We start from the raw sequence: 13,814 nt of genomic DNA, 5'->3' as shown, positions 1-13,814 counted from the left end.
AATCTTGAAATTAAGAAAGTGAAAAACTCGAAATGCCGAAACAAAAGAATAATAAAAGAACGTTGGTTTGTAATCCCTCAATTTTAAGAACTGTAAAATATAAAATTCAGAAGAAGTAAAATTTCGGAAAATCGAAAAATTCAGAAAATCTTTAATCATCAATTCTAAAATCTCGAAAATTAAGAAAATTGTAAGATTTTGGGTGGTCGTGGTAACAGAATTTTGAAATTTTGGTGTTTCTACATTTAATAGGTGCTTTCGGATTTCAAAACTTTGTCTTAAGAGCTAATAATATTCTTAAAACCTAAAAGTTCAGGCTTCCTAAATTTAATTTAACCAAATTATTTGGAAAAACGTGAATGTAAGATGACGGAAAACCCGAAATCTGAAAAAAATAAGAAGTTTTTTTAAAGCCCTAAATTTCAAGTACCTGAAAATTAAAATTTTAGAAAAAAAACAACATTTTGACATTCAAAAATTCAAAAAACCTCAATTTTTGTGATTTATGATTTTCCAGTTTCCTTGAAAATGCGTTTTTGAAATATATATATAAAAAAGCCCGTCAAGATTTAGTGTTTTTTGCATTCTACAACACAAAATCTAGAGAATTTATATTTTCCAAAAATCTCATTCTTTTCAATTTTCGTAAAATTATTAGCCTATGTATTTTCTGTGTTGGGTTTTCTAAATTTTGGGTTCCCTGAGTTTTGAGGTTTTAAAAAGTAGGATATTTTTAAAATTTTGATATTTGGGACGTTGTCCACTTTTAAAATTGAAAAATTATATTTGAGTTTTATTTTTTTTTAATTTCTCACAATAACAATCTTAACACTTGCTAATGAACAGTTTCCATCCCCAATTTAAAGTCCTTAGAACCAAGTTATACCAAATAAATTAAATCCCCCTTTTCTAATTGCAACATTTATTGCCTCATTTTATTTTAAGCCCATAACGAAAAACCTTATCCTTTTCATTACAATTTTCTAATCTCACTCAAATAATTAATTTCAATCAAAAACAGACAACATTTTTTGGCTCATAATCATTAATCTTATCGCCGCCTCCACATCGCTGCCGACAACCAAACAAAATCATTGACCAGAATTAATATGCTGTTGGCTGAAATGAATGGTGGCACGTGACTTTATGCGGTTAATTCGACAAAATAAAAATTGTAAAATGCATTTTCTAATATATTGTTTATAATGTGTAAGTACTTGAACCTGGTTGTTAGCTCTATCGGGTGGTAATGTTTATGTTCCTTAAGGATCAGCAAGCATTTTGAGAATATATATTGTAAATTCTTCACACTCGCATGTATTGGAACAACAAGGATTACAATCCACTTAAAATCTGAAATTAAAACCACCCTCCACGCGACCAAATAAAATACCCTCAAGTTATTTAAGGATAAACTCGCCATGAGCCCAGCGAGCAGCAGCAGAGTTTTGTTGTATAAAAGTTATAATTTTCAAAACTCCTCCAGCTGAACATTCATATAATGGTTAGCTTTAGCTCTATTTTATATATGACATGGGGTGGTGGCTGATGGGTCCTTTGGCCCGATGGAAAATTATCCTGTACACAGTATAACACCCAGTAATAATTCACAAACAGCTTTTGGGAACAATTCCCGCCTTTTCTCGTATCTGTCAGTAGCAGAAATTCCCAAGTCCACGCTATACCGAAGGATAATTTAACGAAAAACGATTACGATACAACGATATACATGAACGTAGCATCCTACTTCATCCTGTGCTGATGAAAACTGGCGATGATGCGGAGATGCTGTATGGGGAACAAGTATAGGCAGGATAGACAGAAGTGCGCGCGAGGACCAAAGGGAACAGCAGCCGAAAACTTTTCTATCCAATGAGTGGAACACACTTGCAAATTTCTATTGTCCTGTAATTATTGTGTTGCTAAATTTTAGAGTTTTTAAGTGTGAGTGGGTTGGTGTGGTGTGGATGTTAAGGATATATAAAGGAAGAGGATGATATATAGCCTAAACAAGCTTTATATGTATAATTTTCGTATCAGGATATCCGTCGGACAAAGTTTTTGGAAAAAAACATTTTATTTTCAATGCACGTACCCATTGGGCTTCAGGCTTGATGATGGCCAGAGATTTTGGAATGAAGTGTAATTTTTCTACCTTCTGCTGGTGAGTTGTTGTATGTATGTAATGTATAAAGTGGAGAAATAGAGAATTGAGTTAAAAGGGACTTAGGGAACTTGCATGCAGAGAGAAGCAGAATTTCAAATAATTGAAAAGAATTATTATTTTCATCAAAAAAATCGGAAAAGCCTCATTTCGCAAATCTTTGAATTAAGAATGCAAAAAAAAAGAAAGAAAATAAATTCAAAATCCCAGAAAATTAGGTATAAACATTAACATTTTTAAAAAAAATTTCTTACTTTGCGTAATATTTTTGGAATTTCAAGTTTTTTTTTAAACAAAGTGTTTAACGAAATTGTTAATTACTAATTGCAAACTCTTGACTTTCCATAATTTCTATTTTACAAAATTTTAATAATCCAAATTAGCAAAAGAATAAACTTTTTAAAAACTCATGCCGAAATCAGAATATCATAAAAAAATATTTGCGAGATGATGATTTTACAAAATTCTGCAAAAAATTATTTTTTTTGTGGAATTTGTAAAACAGAATTTGTAAAGTAGAATTTTGAAAAACAGAATTTTGAAAAGCCGAATTTTGAAAAAAATATTTTTGAGCCCGCAGAATTTCGACCCCAACCCTGCTGAAAATTCAGAACTCCTCATTCTAGAATTTTCAAAACTAAAAAAAAGCTTGGGACTGAAAAATTGAAAAACGCTTACATGCTTGATTTTATTTAATTTTTTGAAAGTTGTGGGTTCTTAGGATTCATAATTTTAGCTTTTTTCGATTTTGCTTTTTCCAGATTATTGATTTTGAGAAACATGTGTTTTAACTGTGCGGGCTTAAGTTATTTTCACACAAGGGATCTTTGGGACTATTGAACTAAGCATTTGAAATTAAGAATTTTGGGTTTCGAAAAATTAAATTAAAAAAAATAATATTCAATATTAATTAATAAGTATTAAAAGCGTTACCTTGGTTCGTAGTAGTAACTAACTTTTTTTTTTGCTTTAAGACTGCCAAATGTAAACTTGCGTTCTTGTTTTGAGTATCAGCAGTGTAAATAACTTTTTTGTAAATATTAAAGAACATTTTTTTTTTATTTCCTTTAAAAGCACAATTTCTTTATCTGAAAAAAGTTTATTTTGCAATAACTAAGTTTCTCACCTAAATAAAAACGCAGCCAAAATTCTTTTTTTTTTAATGGAACAGCCATAGTCAATGAACACCTTTATAAAACCTTAAACTTTTTTAATAAAAATTCAACAAAAATAAAAATTAAAAAAAAAATCTTTCTCTTAAAAAGTTTAATCAAAATATGCAGTGTTGAAAAAAAAAAACGAATAAAAATAAAAACCGGAAGAGGAAGAAAACAATCAGACTTTTCTATTAATGCAAGAATACTTCGACAACAATACATCCTTTTTATATTTCTCATTCAATTATGCCATAACACATAAAGAGAGAAAGAATAAGCGAATAACTTTTTCAATTATCAACCATTTTCCATTTAAACTTTTTCCCCACTTGACGAAAAAATAAAATACAAGTTGGAGAAAATCTTTAAATTGAAAAATTAAAAAAAAAAAAAATTGAAATGAAAATGTTTTTTTATTTTCATTTTTGAATAAAATGTTTTCCCATTGTAATTTCAGAGAAGCAAAATGTCTGTGAGACAAAATATAAATTGAATAATCATAGGAACAATGGAAAGTTGAATGAGATTATACATAATTCAATTAGTACAACACCACACAAACACAATGATAAAGGATATAGAAGAATGTATAAAGGACCTCTTTTCTGCTTTGTTGTCTGTGCGTTTTATGTACATCTTTTGCTGGCTGGGTGAATGGACAGTATTTTCAGTTCAGGGTGAATGCTTTGCTTATTGTTAACTCCAGCCATTCATTGATATCCATTCGGTTGTAATAAATTTGCGTAACTAATTTTGTCTGCACAGAATTATGTCACAATTCCATCGATCATCCTGAAATCATTAGCAAAGGAGTAATTCTCATTCAATTTGTCGCAATTTGCAATGATTTTTTTGATCAATTGTCATCGTTTTTTTTTGTGGCGTGATGATGATGATGACGTTGATAAGTTAAAGAGAAAAAAAAGGAAACGGTTACCACATTAGTCACGCACGAAATGAATGAATTCATTCAGAAAAAATTAAACCAATCGATCAAAATGTTAATTATTTCAGAATTTCAAGGATACTATAGGGAGTGATTTGGTTTTTAATTTTTTTCACTTCTAAATAGGTATTATATTCCACACACAGAATTCTTAACGAATGTTTGTACGTAGCTTCTATTAAGCGACAACGGCTTAGAAGTATATAGTTAGTAAAATTTGCTTAGAAACTTTACTGTTATACAACTGAGTAAAAATATGAATTTGGATGAAATTAGATTAAGGTCAAAATAAATTTAGACCCTTTGCAAAAGTATAGATATTATCCTTAAAGGAAGATCCCTGAACCCAATATCCTCAAAACGGAAATTGGTAAAGTTAAAATTCAAAAGCAAGTTTTTTGCAAAGTTAATAATGCAAAAATAAAATTTCACAGGTTATGTCTTCTATAAAGCTTCTATTAACCTTTCGTCTATTTTATTTTCTTTTAGAAATGATAACCTAAAACTTATAAGTCCTGTGTTCAAAGTTGTTTAAAAGCTTTTGAAAAGTTTTAACACTGGCGATCTACTTAAAAAAGCTTAGATTGTTCGGTCGATAAGACTTATATTAAATTGCTATAGAAGCCGTACCGAAGATATCTGTCAGAAACATTTGTTAAATTTTCTTATTAATTTCGTTAAAAATTATAAAGGCGTTGTTTCGAAGGAATAATTTATTATTCAGGATTTTCATTTTGACATGTACAAGTACACCGAAAAAAAATTTGATAATAACAGCTATCAAATTAACATTTTTGAGTGACAAAAGTCGTCCAACAATTAAAATATCAATTTTGATATTTTATCATATCATTTTGACATTTTTTAATTTTAGGTGGATAGTGAAAATTTCACTTTGACAATCAAAATATCATTTTGACATTTTTTTAAGTTAAGGTGGATAGTGAAAATTTCACTTTGACAATTAAAATATCAATGTTGGCTAGATTTTACGTTTTAGTTTATTACAATGAAACCTATTTCTTTCTTTTTCTTTTTTATTATTTTTACTATTTTAAGTATTTTCTTTCTTTTTTCAAAACATTACTGAAAGTGAATATTCTTTACAAAATAGTAGTGATATTATTTTTTCTATTAGGTGATATAATTGTTTTGCTATTTTCTCCTAAACTATGCGAAGTAAAATCTTATTGCCGATCAAATTTTCTCAGTAAATCATACATTTTACTTCGAAAAAACATAAAGCCCCTGTACACATTAAGAATTTTTTATTTAATATTTTTCAATAATTTGGAATGAGAAATTGAGATGAAAAAATGATGATAAAATATCAAAAAAAAATTCCAAATTGTGACATTTCAATATCATCCTGATAATAAAAATATTGTTTTACATTTTAAATATCATAAAACGCATTTTATAGAGCATTTTTGGCTGATATTTAAAAAATATTAATTTGATATTTAAAAAATGTTAAATTGATATTGGTTTTTTTTCGGTGTACACGTACAGAAGGCCGGAGCGACATTGTATGGGAACAAAATAAAATTAAATAATAAAGAACATATCCCTCGCAAAAGTTGCATTGGGTGCATAAAAAAGTATTAAAAGATTTTTTTGTTAATTTTTAAAATGACCGCTAGGAGTCACTCATCCGTATTGAAAATTAAAAAAAAGAACAAAGAACATAAAGGCTTATAAAACACGTATTTTGCATTAAAAAAAACAAAATTTCCAGTTAATTAATGGATTTTTTTTTTAAAGCGCCCATTGGATAGATCAGGGCTTACATAATAAATAACGTTTTTTTACTTTTTTCAGCTTAAAACTTTATTTATTTAGTGCCTTAATCTATTTCTTATAATCTTTTTTAGTATCAACTCTGCACAGAAAAAAAGAAAATACAAATAAAAGAAAACATAAATTTTTGCATTGCAATGCGCGATCCTTAGCAGTGAGAAAAAAATAAAAAAAAAATATTTAATTAGTCTTAGGACTATTATGCAACTTTTGCGGTGGTATAATTTTGAATTTCCAGAAAATTAAATTTCGCTCTGGCTCAATGTACAGAAGCCTTATAGAAGTTCTAGCGAAGTTAAATTTGAGCAAAGTCGTATATTAAAAGAATAAAAATAAACTTAAGCCTTTCGATGAAACGGGTTATTTTTTTTTATACAAAAAAATGTCTTAACACCATCTCTACAACAAGACTGCAAATATTGTTTCCGGAAATGAAATAAAAATTCATAAACCAAAAACGTATTAATAAAAATTATTTATTTTTAATAATCTTCTTCCCAAGGGCTTTTCGGTCCTGAGTAATGATTTATGAATACCTAAACTCCTAAGCAAAACACAAATACCAAAACATTAAATAAAACTTTTCCCAAGGATGTCTCCTTAAACTCCCGCATTCGTAAAACCAAAGCAATTATTTTATCAGAGTTGTATTATATGCAAATAAAAATGCCTCCAGAAATAAAATCTCATAAAAATGAAAGCCAAATCTAAACCGGAGTTGGTAGGTATTTAAGGACCTACAATCTTCTTGAGAAAGCAAGCAAGCAGAAGCAGGCAATATACCTCCTCACAATTCAACTAAACCTAATTTAAATAATCGTCTTGCGGAAATGCCATCGTTTAAAATGATTTCTTCCCTTCTCCTTAAAAAAAAAAGAACGAACGAACGAAAATTCGATTTTTCTATTCCGATGAACAATCTTTACCCAAACGAAGGTTTAATACCAGAAGTAAGTATCAGAGGAACTTCAATCGAAAATACCCGAAAGCCTTAAAATATGTCGAAAACAGTTTCGTCTGTTTTTGATTTGCCAAAAAAGTATAAAAGACAAAAAAAAAAAAAAAAACCAAAGCACTAGGAATATCTACGCTACGGCTGCTGCCGTCCTATTTATAAAAGATTCGTCCTGGTAGAATGTGGGTGGTGGTGGTATTTGTGGCGGACGAATGCTCAAATCGAAGGGATGAATATGGCGACGGCTGCCGCTGCTGCTTTGGTTCTTTTGTTGCTGGGGCTAAGGCTGCTAAATCACTTAACACCCTCATTCAGTGTTTTTTTTTTGTTGCTCTCGTTTTGTTTTCGTCGACTTTTTTATTCAATTTAAAAATATTTGTTGACTGCAAGTGATTTATTCTTTGATATTCGACTTAACATGGCTAAGCTATTGGTAAACCCTTAAATTCAGATTTCCCGAGGGTCGTTGTCATCGTTTATTATAAGCAACTCAAGTGGACTGGTTTTGGTAAAAATCCATTCAGTTTAACTCCGAGGCTGTGTGGTGGTTCAGTTTTTGTTGCAAATAGCTGTGTAAATAGTAAATGTCCTCTGTGGGAATGAGCACAATATGTTTGTCCTTGAATTCTAATCAATATTTGATGTGTCATCAATTTGTGGTTATGGCCTCAATTTGCATTGTTTGTCTGTATTCGCATATATTTTATTTGCCAACACTCAATAAAATACAATTAGTAAAGTCATTCATTCACATATCAGATTTCTCTGTCGTTACTATCCGATTTCATCATCAGGAGGAGAGAGTAAAAGAGGGTTGATTTGATAACCGAGGACTCCATTTAGTGGGAGAGAAGAAAAGCATGCAAAAGACATCTCATTAGGAAACATATGTCTTTACTTTCTAAATGGGGGTAGAAAAAAAAAGTCATATCCTTTTTCCAAAGGACCACTCTAGCTATATTTCTAGAAAAAAAAAAAAAATTCCTTCGTTTTTATGAAGAAGGGAAAAAACGTCAGAAAAATGTGTTACACATTAATCGTTATTTGGTTTACACAAGCTGTTCTAAAGCACAGAATATTATTTAGACCATGTCGAGGGCACTGTATTAGAGGACTATAAGGACAATTTTTACTGTATTTTTTTCTTGAGTTTTGTTGTTTATTCTTCTCTCTTTTTTTTTCTTGTGACATTTTTATTAGATGATGAAGTATTTAAACGGATTTATCGCTAGCACTGGCTGGATTTATATTATGAAGGGTGTAATGATTTAATAAGAGGCTTAGAGAGTTTATGGAATTGAGATCGTAATACTTCACAAATATAAAAAAAAAAACAAAGAATTACATACATGTTTAGCAAATGAAATATGAATGGGTTATTAAAGTTAAAAATTGAGATACATTAATTCCTTCTTAAGAACAAGAAGAAGAACTGTTTATTTATAAAACAAGGGTCTAACGAATTTTTAAACTATGTTTATTAAAAACTCTTTGGTGTACAAAAATTTGGTGCATAAAATAGTTGCCAGAGTTTTTTATGTGAAAAATAATACGAATTAAAAAAAAAAATAAAGTTTGCTGTTCAGCTCTTTTGTTTAAAACAAGCTAGTTTAATTTTTTTTATTTTTTTTTATTTTTTACATCGGTCTCTATAAACGAACGACAAACGTGTTGTTAAATGAAAATCGAAACAACGCGTTGTTGTAACGTCTCTTTCAAGATGGCGGCTTTCCCAGCAAATTGCGTTTTATAAAGTAAGTTAAAGACCGAATTTCAAAACGAAAGTAAGTTCAAGTTCATATTCTGCAGTACTTTGATACCTTTTAAAGTCAATTGCTATTGTTTTGTAAAACAATTCCCCAAGTGCTGATTGCTCTTGAAAAAGACATAACTCTAACAGGTTTTTCAACAACAATTCAGCAATATTTTTTGTTATTTCACTTAATTTTTGCCACTTCAAAAATCCATCTCATAAAATTTACTTGTTAAAAATGATGAATCACCTGAATTGCACCGTTTATCAAAACGAATTGCCCTCAAACAACATGGTAATAACTGCAATACTGACCGCATTGCAGCACATTTCCCATACTGCGTATATTATAGAACAGCAGTAGCAATGCGAAGTAGCAGCACTTCAACTCCAAAACTCATCCCCCAAATTCCTTGAAAGAATGAACGATGGCCTGAATAAAGCCTCCACTCTTGCATATAGATGGAAGCTTTTATTTATTATTATATGAGAATTTATCTATGTGTGGGGATAGAGGTGCATTTTCGAGGCAAAGGATGTCCTTTACCAATCGGTTGCTCAACTCACATATATGCAACATAACCAGCAAGTGCTCCAAATTTTACTGCCGTTTTGTACCATCATGGATGGCAATTCACTGTTCGTTTAGCTCAAACTCCAATCGAAATGTACGCCAGAACGATGTCCCCTTGCGTTATCGTTATGCACATTTTATTTGCGGCTTTTGTTATGCCCACAGGACATTTTCACAGGACAACACCGCAGGGCTCATCGTTGAAGGATGTTTGTGGAGGAGGTAAAGTGTTAAGTGTCCGGCGGCGCTTGCATGTCAGTAGGAGAAAAAAAAGTGTCGGGACGCGATATTCAATTTAGTTCCGCTTCTATGGAAAAAGAATGACTAGGAGAATACAAATTTGGTGTCCTTTTCGGAATCGCGATTGTGAAAATGTTCAGCTAAAAGAATGAGTAATAAAAAAAAAAAATTGGTGAGTGTCCCTCTTGTCTTTTTTAAACATATGATGCTCCTACTGCTGCTGCAGTTGTTTGGTGAATTTTTGTCGCTGAAATCAGATTGACAACCGCAAATGCATATGACAAATCATTTTCACAACTGTCAACTCATTCGAATAGAAATGTTTTGCGAGCTGATGATGGAGACTCATCAGTGCCGGCCAACGAGTATCATAAAGTCTTGTCTAGGGATCAAATGATTTTTTTTGTTCTTCTTTTGTTGGTGATATGGTGTAAAAGGTTCACAGTAAGAACAAAAATATTAAGAACGATGAGCATTTCTGATGGAAAAAAGTATGAATGCAACCTATCATTGAGTGTGAGAGGTATTTGATGTGAATGCAGAGATGAATTATTGCACTTCAGGAAACTGGAAATGATTTATTGTTATGCATTTTGTAGTCATCATCATTATGGTCGTGTTTCGGCATACACAATGAGAAGAAGAGAAAGGACCTTTTAAACGCCTTTGTTTATGAAGCTGGAAGGATTTTGTAGAAAAAAACTGAAGAGTTGTTTGGGTTTTTTCAAGATATGAAGAGCTTGATTTTTTTTCAAGAAGCTTACAAAAAATTCTGATTTATCAGTGATTTTTCCCTTACAAAACAATTTTCGATGGAAATAAAATTATATTTTTTAGACATGAAATAAGATTTGATTGTTAAAAAATATCATTTAAAAAACTTCCTTTTGCAAGTTTCTGTTAATTCATATGTTTGTAACAATTAAAGCACAAGTGCTAAAGCCAGAGAAACATCCATAATAGACAAAGTGGAAAATTTGCGGGTTAAAAAGTTGTTAAATTTGACAGACCAATGGTAAATTATAGATTAGAATGTTTTTTTTTTTTAAGAAATAACTTTTAACTTTTACATATTAAAGTAAAATGAAAGCAATGCATCAGTAAAAGGCTTTTTATTTTATTTTGAAACAAAACCTTTCATTACGCATAATTATAATCATAATTAAAAAAATTTAAAAAAAAAATATTTTTGGATTTAAGAAAAATCAATTTTTTAGAAATAATCCAGTCAAATAAGGATTTAACCTCGGAATGAATGTTAGTAGAAATTTTTTTTGCTCAATATCTTCCTTTTGCCATTCTATAACATAACTCAAAAGTCTAGAAAAATCTCATGTCCGCTTGTCGCGATTTCAAGGTCAAATCGCGAAATGGAGATTTTCAAAATTAGCAAAAATAGGCTATGGTATTATATACACATATGATACATGATTTCAAGGTATTTTTTAATGCTGATTCCAAAAAATCTAAAATCAAGGCAATCTGACGTCTCTGAAAAAAGTTATATATGTTTTTCATCTTTGAATATTATTATTATAACAGTTGCTAACTTACTACCGAAAAACCCTTAAAAGTAATGGTAGCGGAATCATATTTTGCATGAGGGTTTTCATATCCATTATAATTAAGAATCAAAACAATGCAATGCAAAAAAACATTTATATCTATGAAAAATTGGTATTTTTTGAGAAAAGGGGAAATTTTGGGATATGCACTAAAAAACATCCTGGTACAATCTTGGAATTAGTGCTAATAGGCTAATTTTTTTGTTTCTATCTTTGTTTGGATATTCTATAACTTATGTCAAAAATCTAAAAAAATCTCATGACCGCAAGTTCTTATTTTCCAGGTTAAACTAAGTTAGGTGCAGATTTAAAAAAAATAATATGAAAATTTTAGATTCTAATATGTATACCAACATAACCCATATCATTTCAAGGTATTTTTTAACGCTTATTCCAACAAAACCCACAAACAAATCAATATGACCATCCCTGAAAAGTAATGTACCTTATTCATGCTGATCTGACACAAATATCTGAAGAGTAGTTTTTCAATTTTTTCAAATCTGCACCTTATCTTCAAACCAAGAAAATTAGGACTTGCGGACATGAGATTTTTTTAGATTTTTGAGGGTAGTTAAAGAATATCCAAACAAAGATTAAAATGAAAAAATTAGCCTATTTGCACTTATTCCTAAGATGAACAAGAATCTTCTTTAGTGCATATCCTAAAATTTGCCCCTCCATCAAAAAATACCATTATTTCGTAGATATATATATTTTTTGTAATGGATTGTTTTGATTTTTAATAATGATGGATTCTTAAATCTTCATGCAAAATTTGGTTCATCTACCATAACTTTTAAGGGTTTTTTGGCAGTAAGTTTGCAACTGTTACAATAATATGAGTTGACAGATGAAAAACAGGTATAACTTTTTCCAGAGACGTCAGATTGTCTTGATTTTAGATTTTTTGGAATCAGCATTAAAAAATACCTTAAAATCATGTATCATATGTGTATATAATACCATAGCCTTTTTTTGCTAATTTTGAAAATCTCCATTTCGCGATTTGACCTTGAAATCGCGACAAGCGGACATGAGATTTTTCTAGACTTTTGAGATATGTTATAGAATGGTAAAAGGAAGATATTGAGCAAAAAAAATTTCTACTAACATTCATTCCGAGATTTACCCCTTTTTTCTCCTTATTTTACTGTATTAAAAGGGATCGATGAATTTTTTGGAAACTTTATTTTTATATGTCGAATAATACTACTTTCCTTTCATTTCCGCACCATTTTTTACTTGCGATATAGGTACTATAGGGCAAGTTTAGGATTCGTAAAAAAAATCGAACTCGAGATAACAATTTTACATGACATTACGATGATGGAGAATGCCAAAAAAGTGGGTCCGGCAATTCTGTCTGTCTGTCTGTCTGTCTGTGTGTCTGTCTCTATCTGGAGCTGCAGCCTAAACGAGTGAAGTGATTTTCTTCAAACTTGGTAGTTAGCAGTTTTTGGTGATTCCCTAGAGGGAAAATTGAAATTTTTTTTTTATAACCAAAACTAACGGTACCTGCCATATAACGGAAATAGAAAAGTTAATTTTTTTCAAAAACGGCTCTAACGATTTTGATTAAAATTTTTGTGTGTAGTACTACACATAAGAGCCAACTTTTGAAATAAAAAAAATATTTTTTGTACCGTTATTAACGGTACCTGTCATAAAACGGTTTTTTTCGTTTCTGAATATCTCGTACAACATTAACCCGATTTGAATGAAAATTTTTATACAAAAGTGTGTAAGTAAAGATAATATTAAAATTTTAGAAAATTTTCAAAAAACGCATTTTTGGGTTTTTTAAAAATATTTCAAAATTTTTTTTTGAAAAATCAATTTTTTGAAAACGGATCAATTAAAAATTTTGAAATTTAGTTTTTATGTGTAAATAAATTATTTCTTCAAAATGGCATACCAACTTTTTTTTTTTTAAATGTTAAAAAATTTTTATATATAAAAAATTATTTTTTTAAAAAACGGCTCCTACAATTTTCGAAAATTTTTTTCTAAAAATACCTTTTTACACAAGAAATAAAATGGCATATTTTTTTTTTTTTTAAGATAATTTAAAACGGAGTTTAATTAATTATAAGAACAGATTTTATTTCTTTATACTACTTATGAAATTTCTTCAAAATATCAAATTTTAAATTTCTTGAATAAAAAGCTTTAACATTATAGTTACTTTAAGCATAAGAGCAAGTACGTGCGACCCCAGTCGTGCAATTTATTTTTTAATTTGTTTGAAATTTTTATATAAAAAACTACAAGACATTTTTTTTCTCATAATGATTTTGATTGAAAAAATATGTGTATTTTGATATCTAACGTCCTATTTTTGAACGTCCCATAGAACCGTTTTCTTGATTTCTGGCTTTCTCACAAGCGTCGTAACCGATTTCAATGACATTTTTTGTAAAAAAAATCCTCTTTTGTAGCCTAATAGTAAAATCAAGAAAAGTTTCCAAAAAAGTTGTTTTTGGATTTTTTAAAAAACGTTTAAAATTTTTTCTTTCGGAATACTCAGTTTGATAAATTTTTTTGAAAATACGTTCTCAAATGTCTCAAATAATTATTTCTTCAGAATGGCATATTAATTTTTTTTTAAATTTTTTAAAATTTGAATTTCCTACTATTTTTATACCTACAAGAAATTA

General features: G+C 29.6%; 1 protein-coding gene across 1 annotated transcript in view; it reads right to left on the bottom strand.

The window, feature by feature from the left end:
• LOC129911485 (homeobox protein B-H2) overlaps positions 1-13,814 on the bottom strand; it is a 35,118-nt gene that overhangs the window by 1,122 nt on the left and 20,182 nt on the right. The window lies entirely within an intron of this gene.

The sequence above is a fragment of the Episyrphus balteatus genome, chromosome 2 (genome assembly GCF_945859705.1).
Source record: "Episyrphus balteatus chromosome 2, idEpiBalt1.1, whole genome shotgun sequence".
NCBI lineage: Eukaryota > Metazoa > Arthropoda > Insecta > Diptera > Syrphidae > Episyrphus > Episyrphus balteatus.
This window is presented reverse-complemented; position numbering and strand designations above follow the sequence as displayed.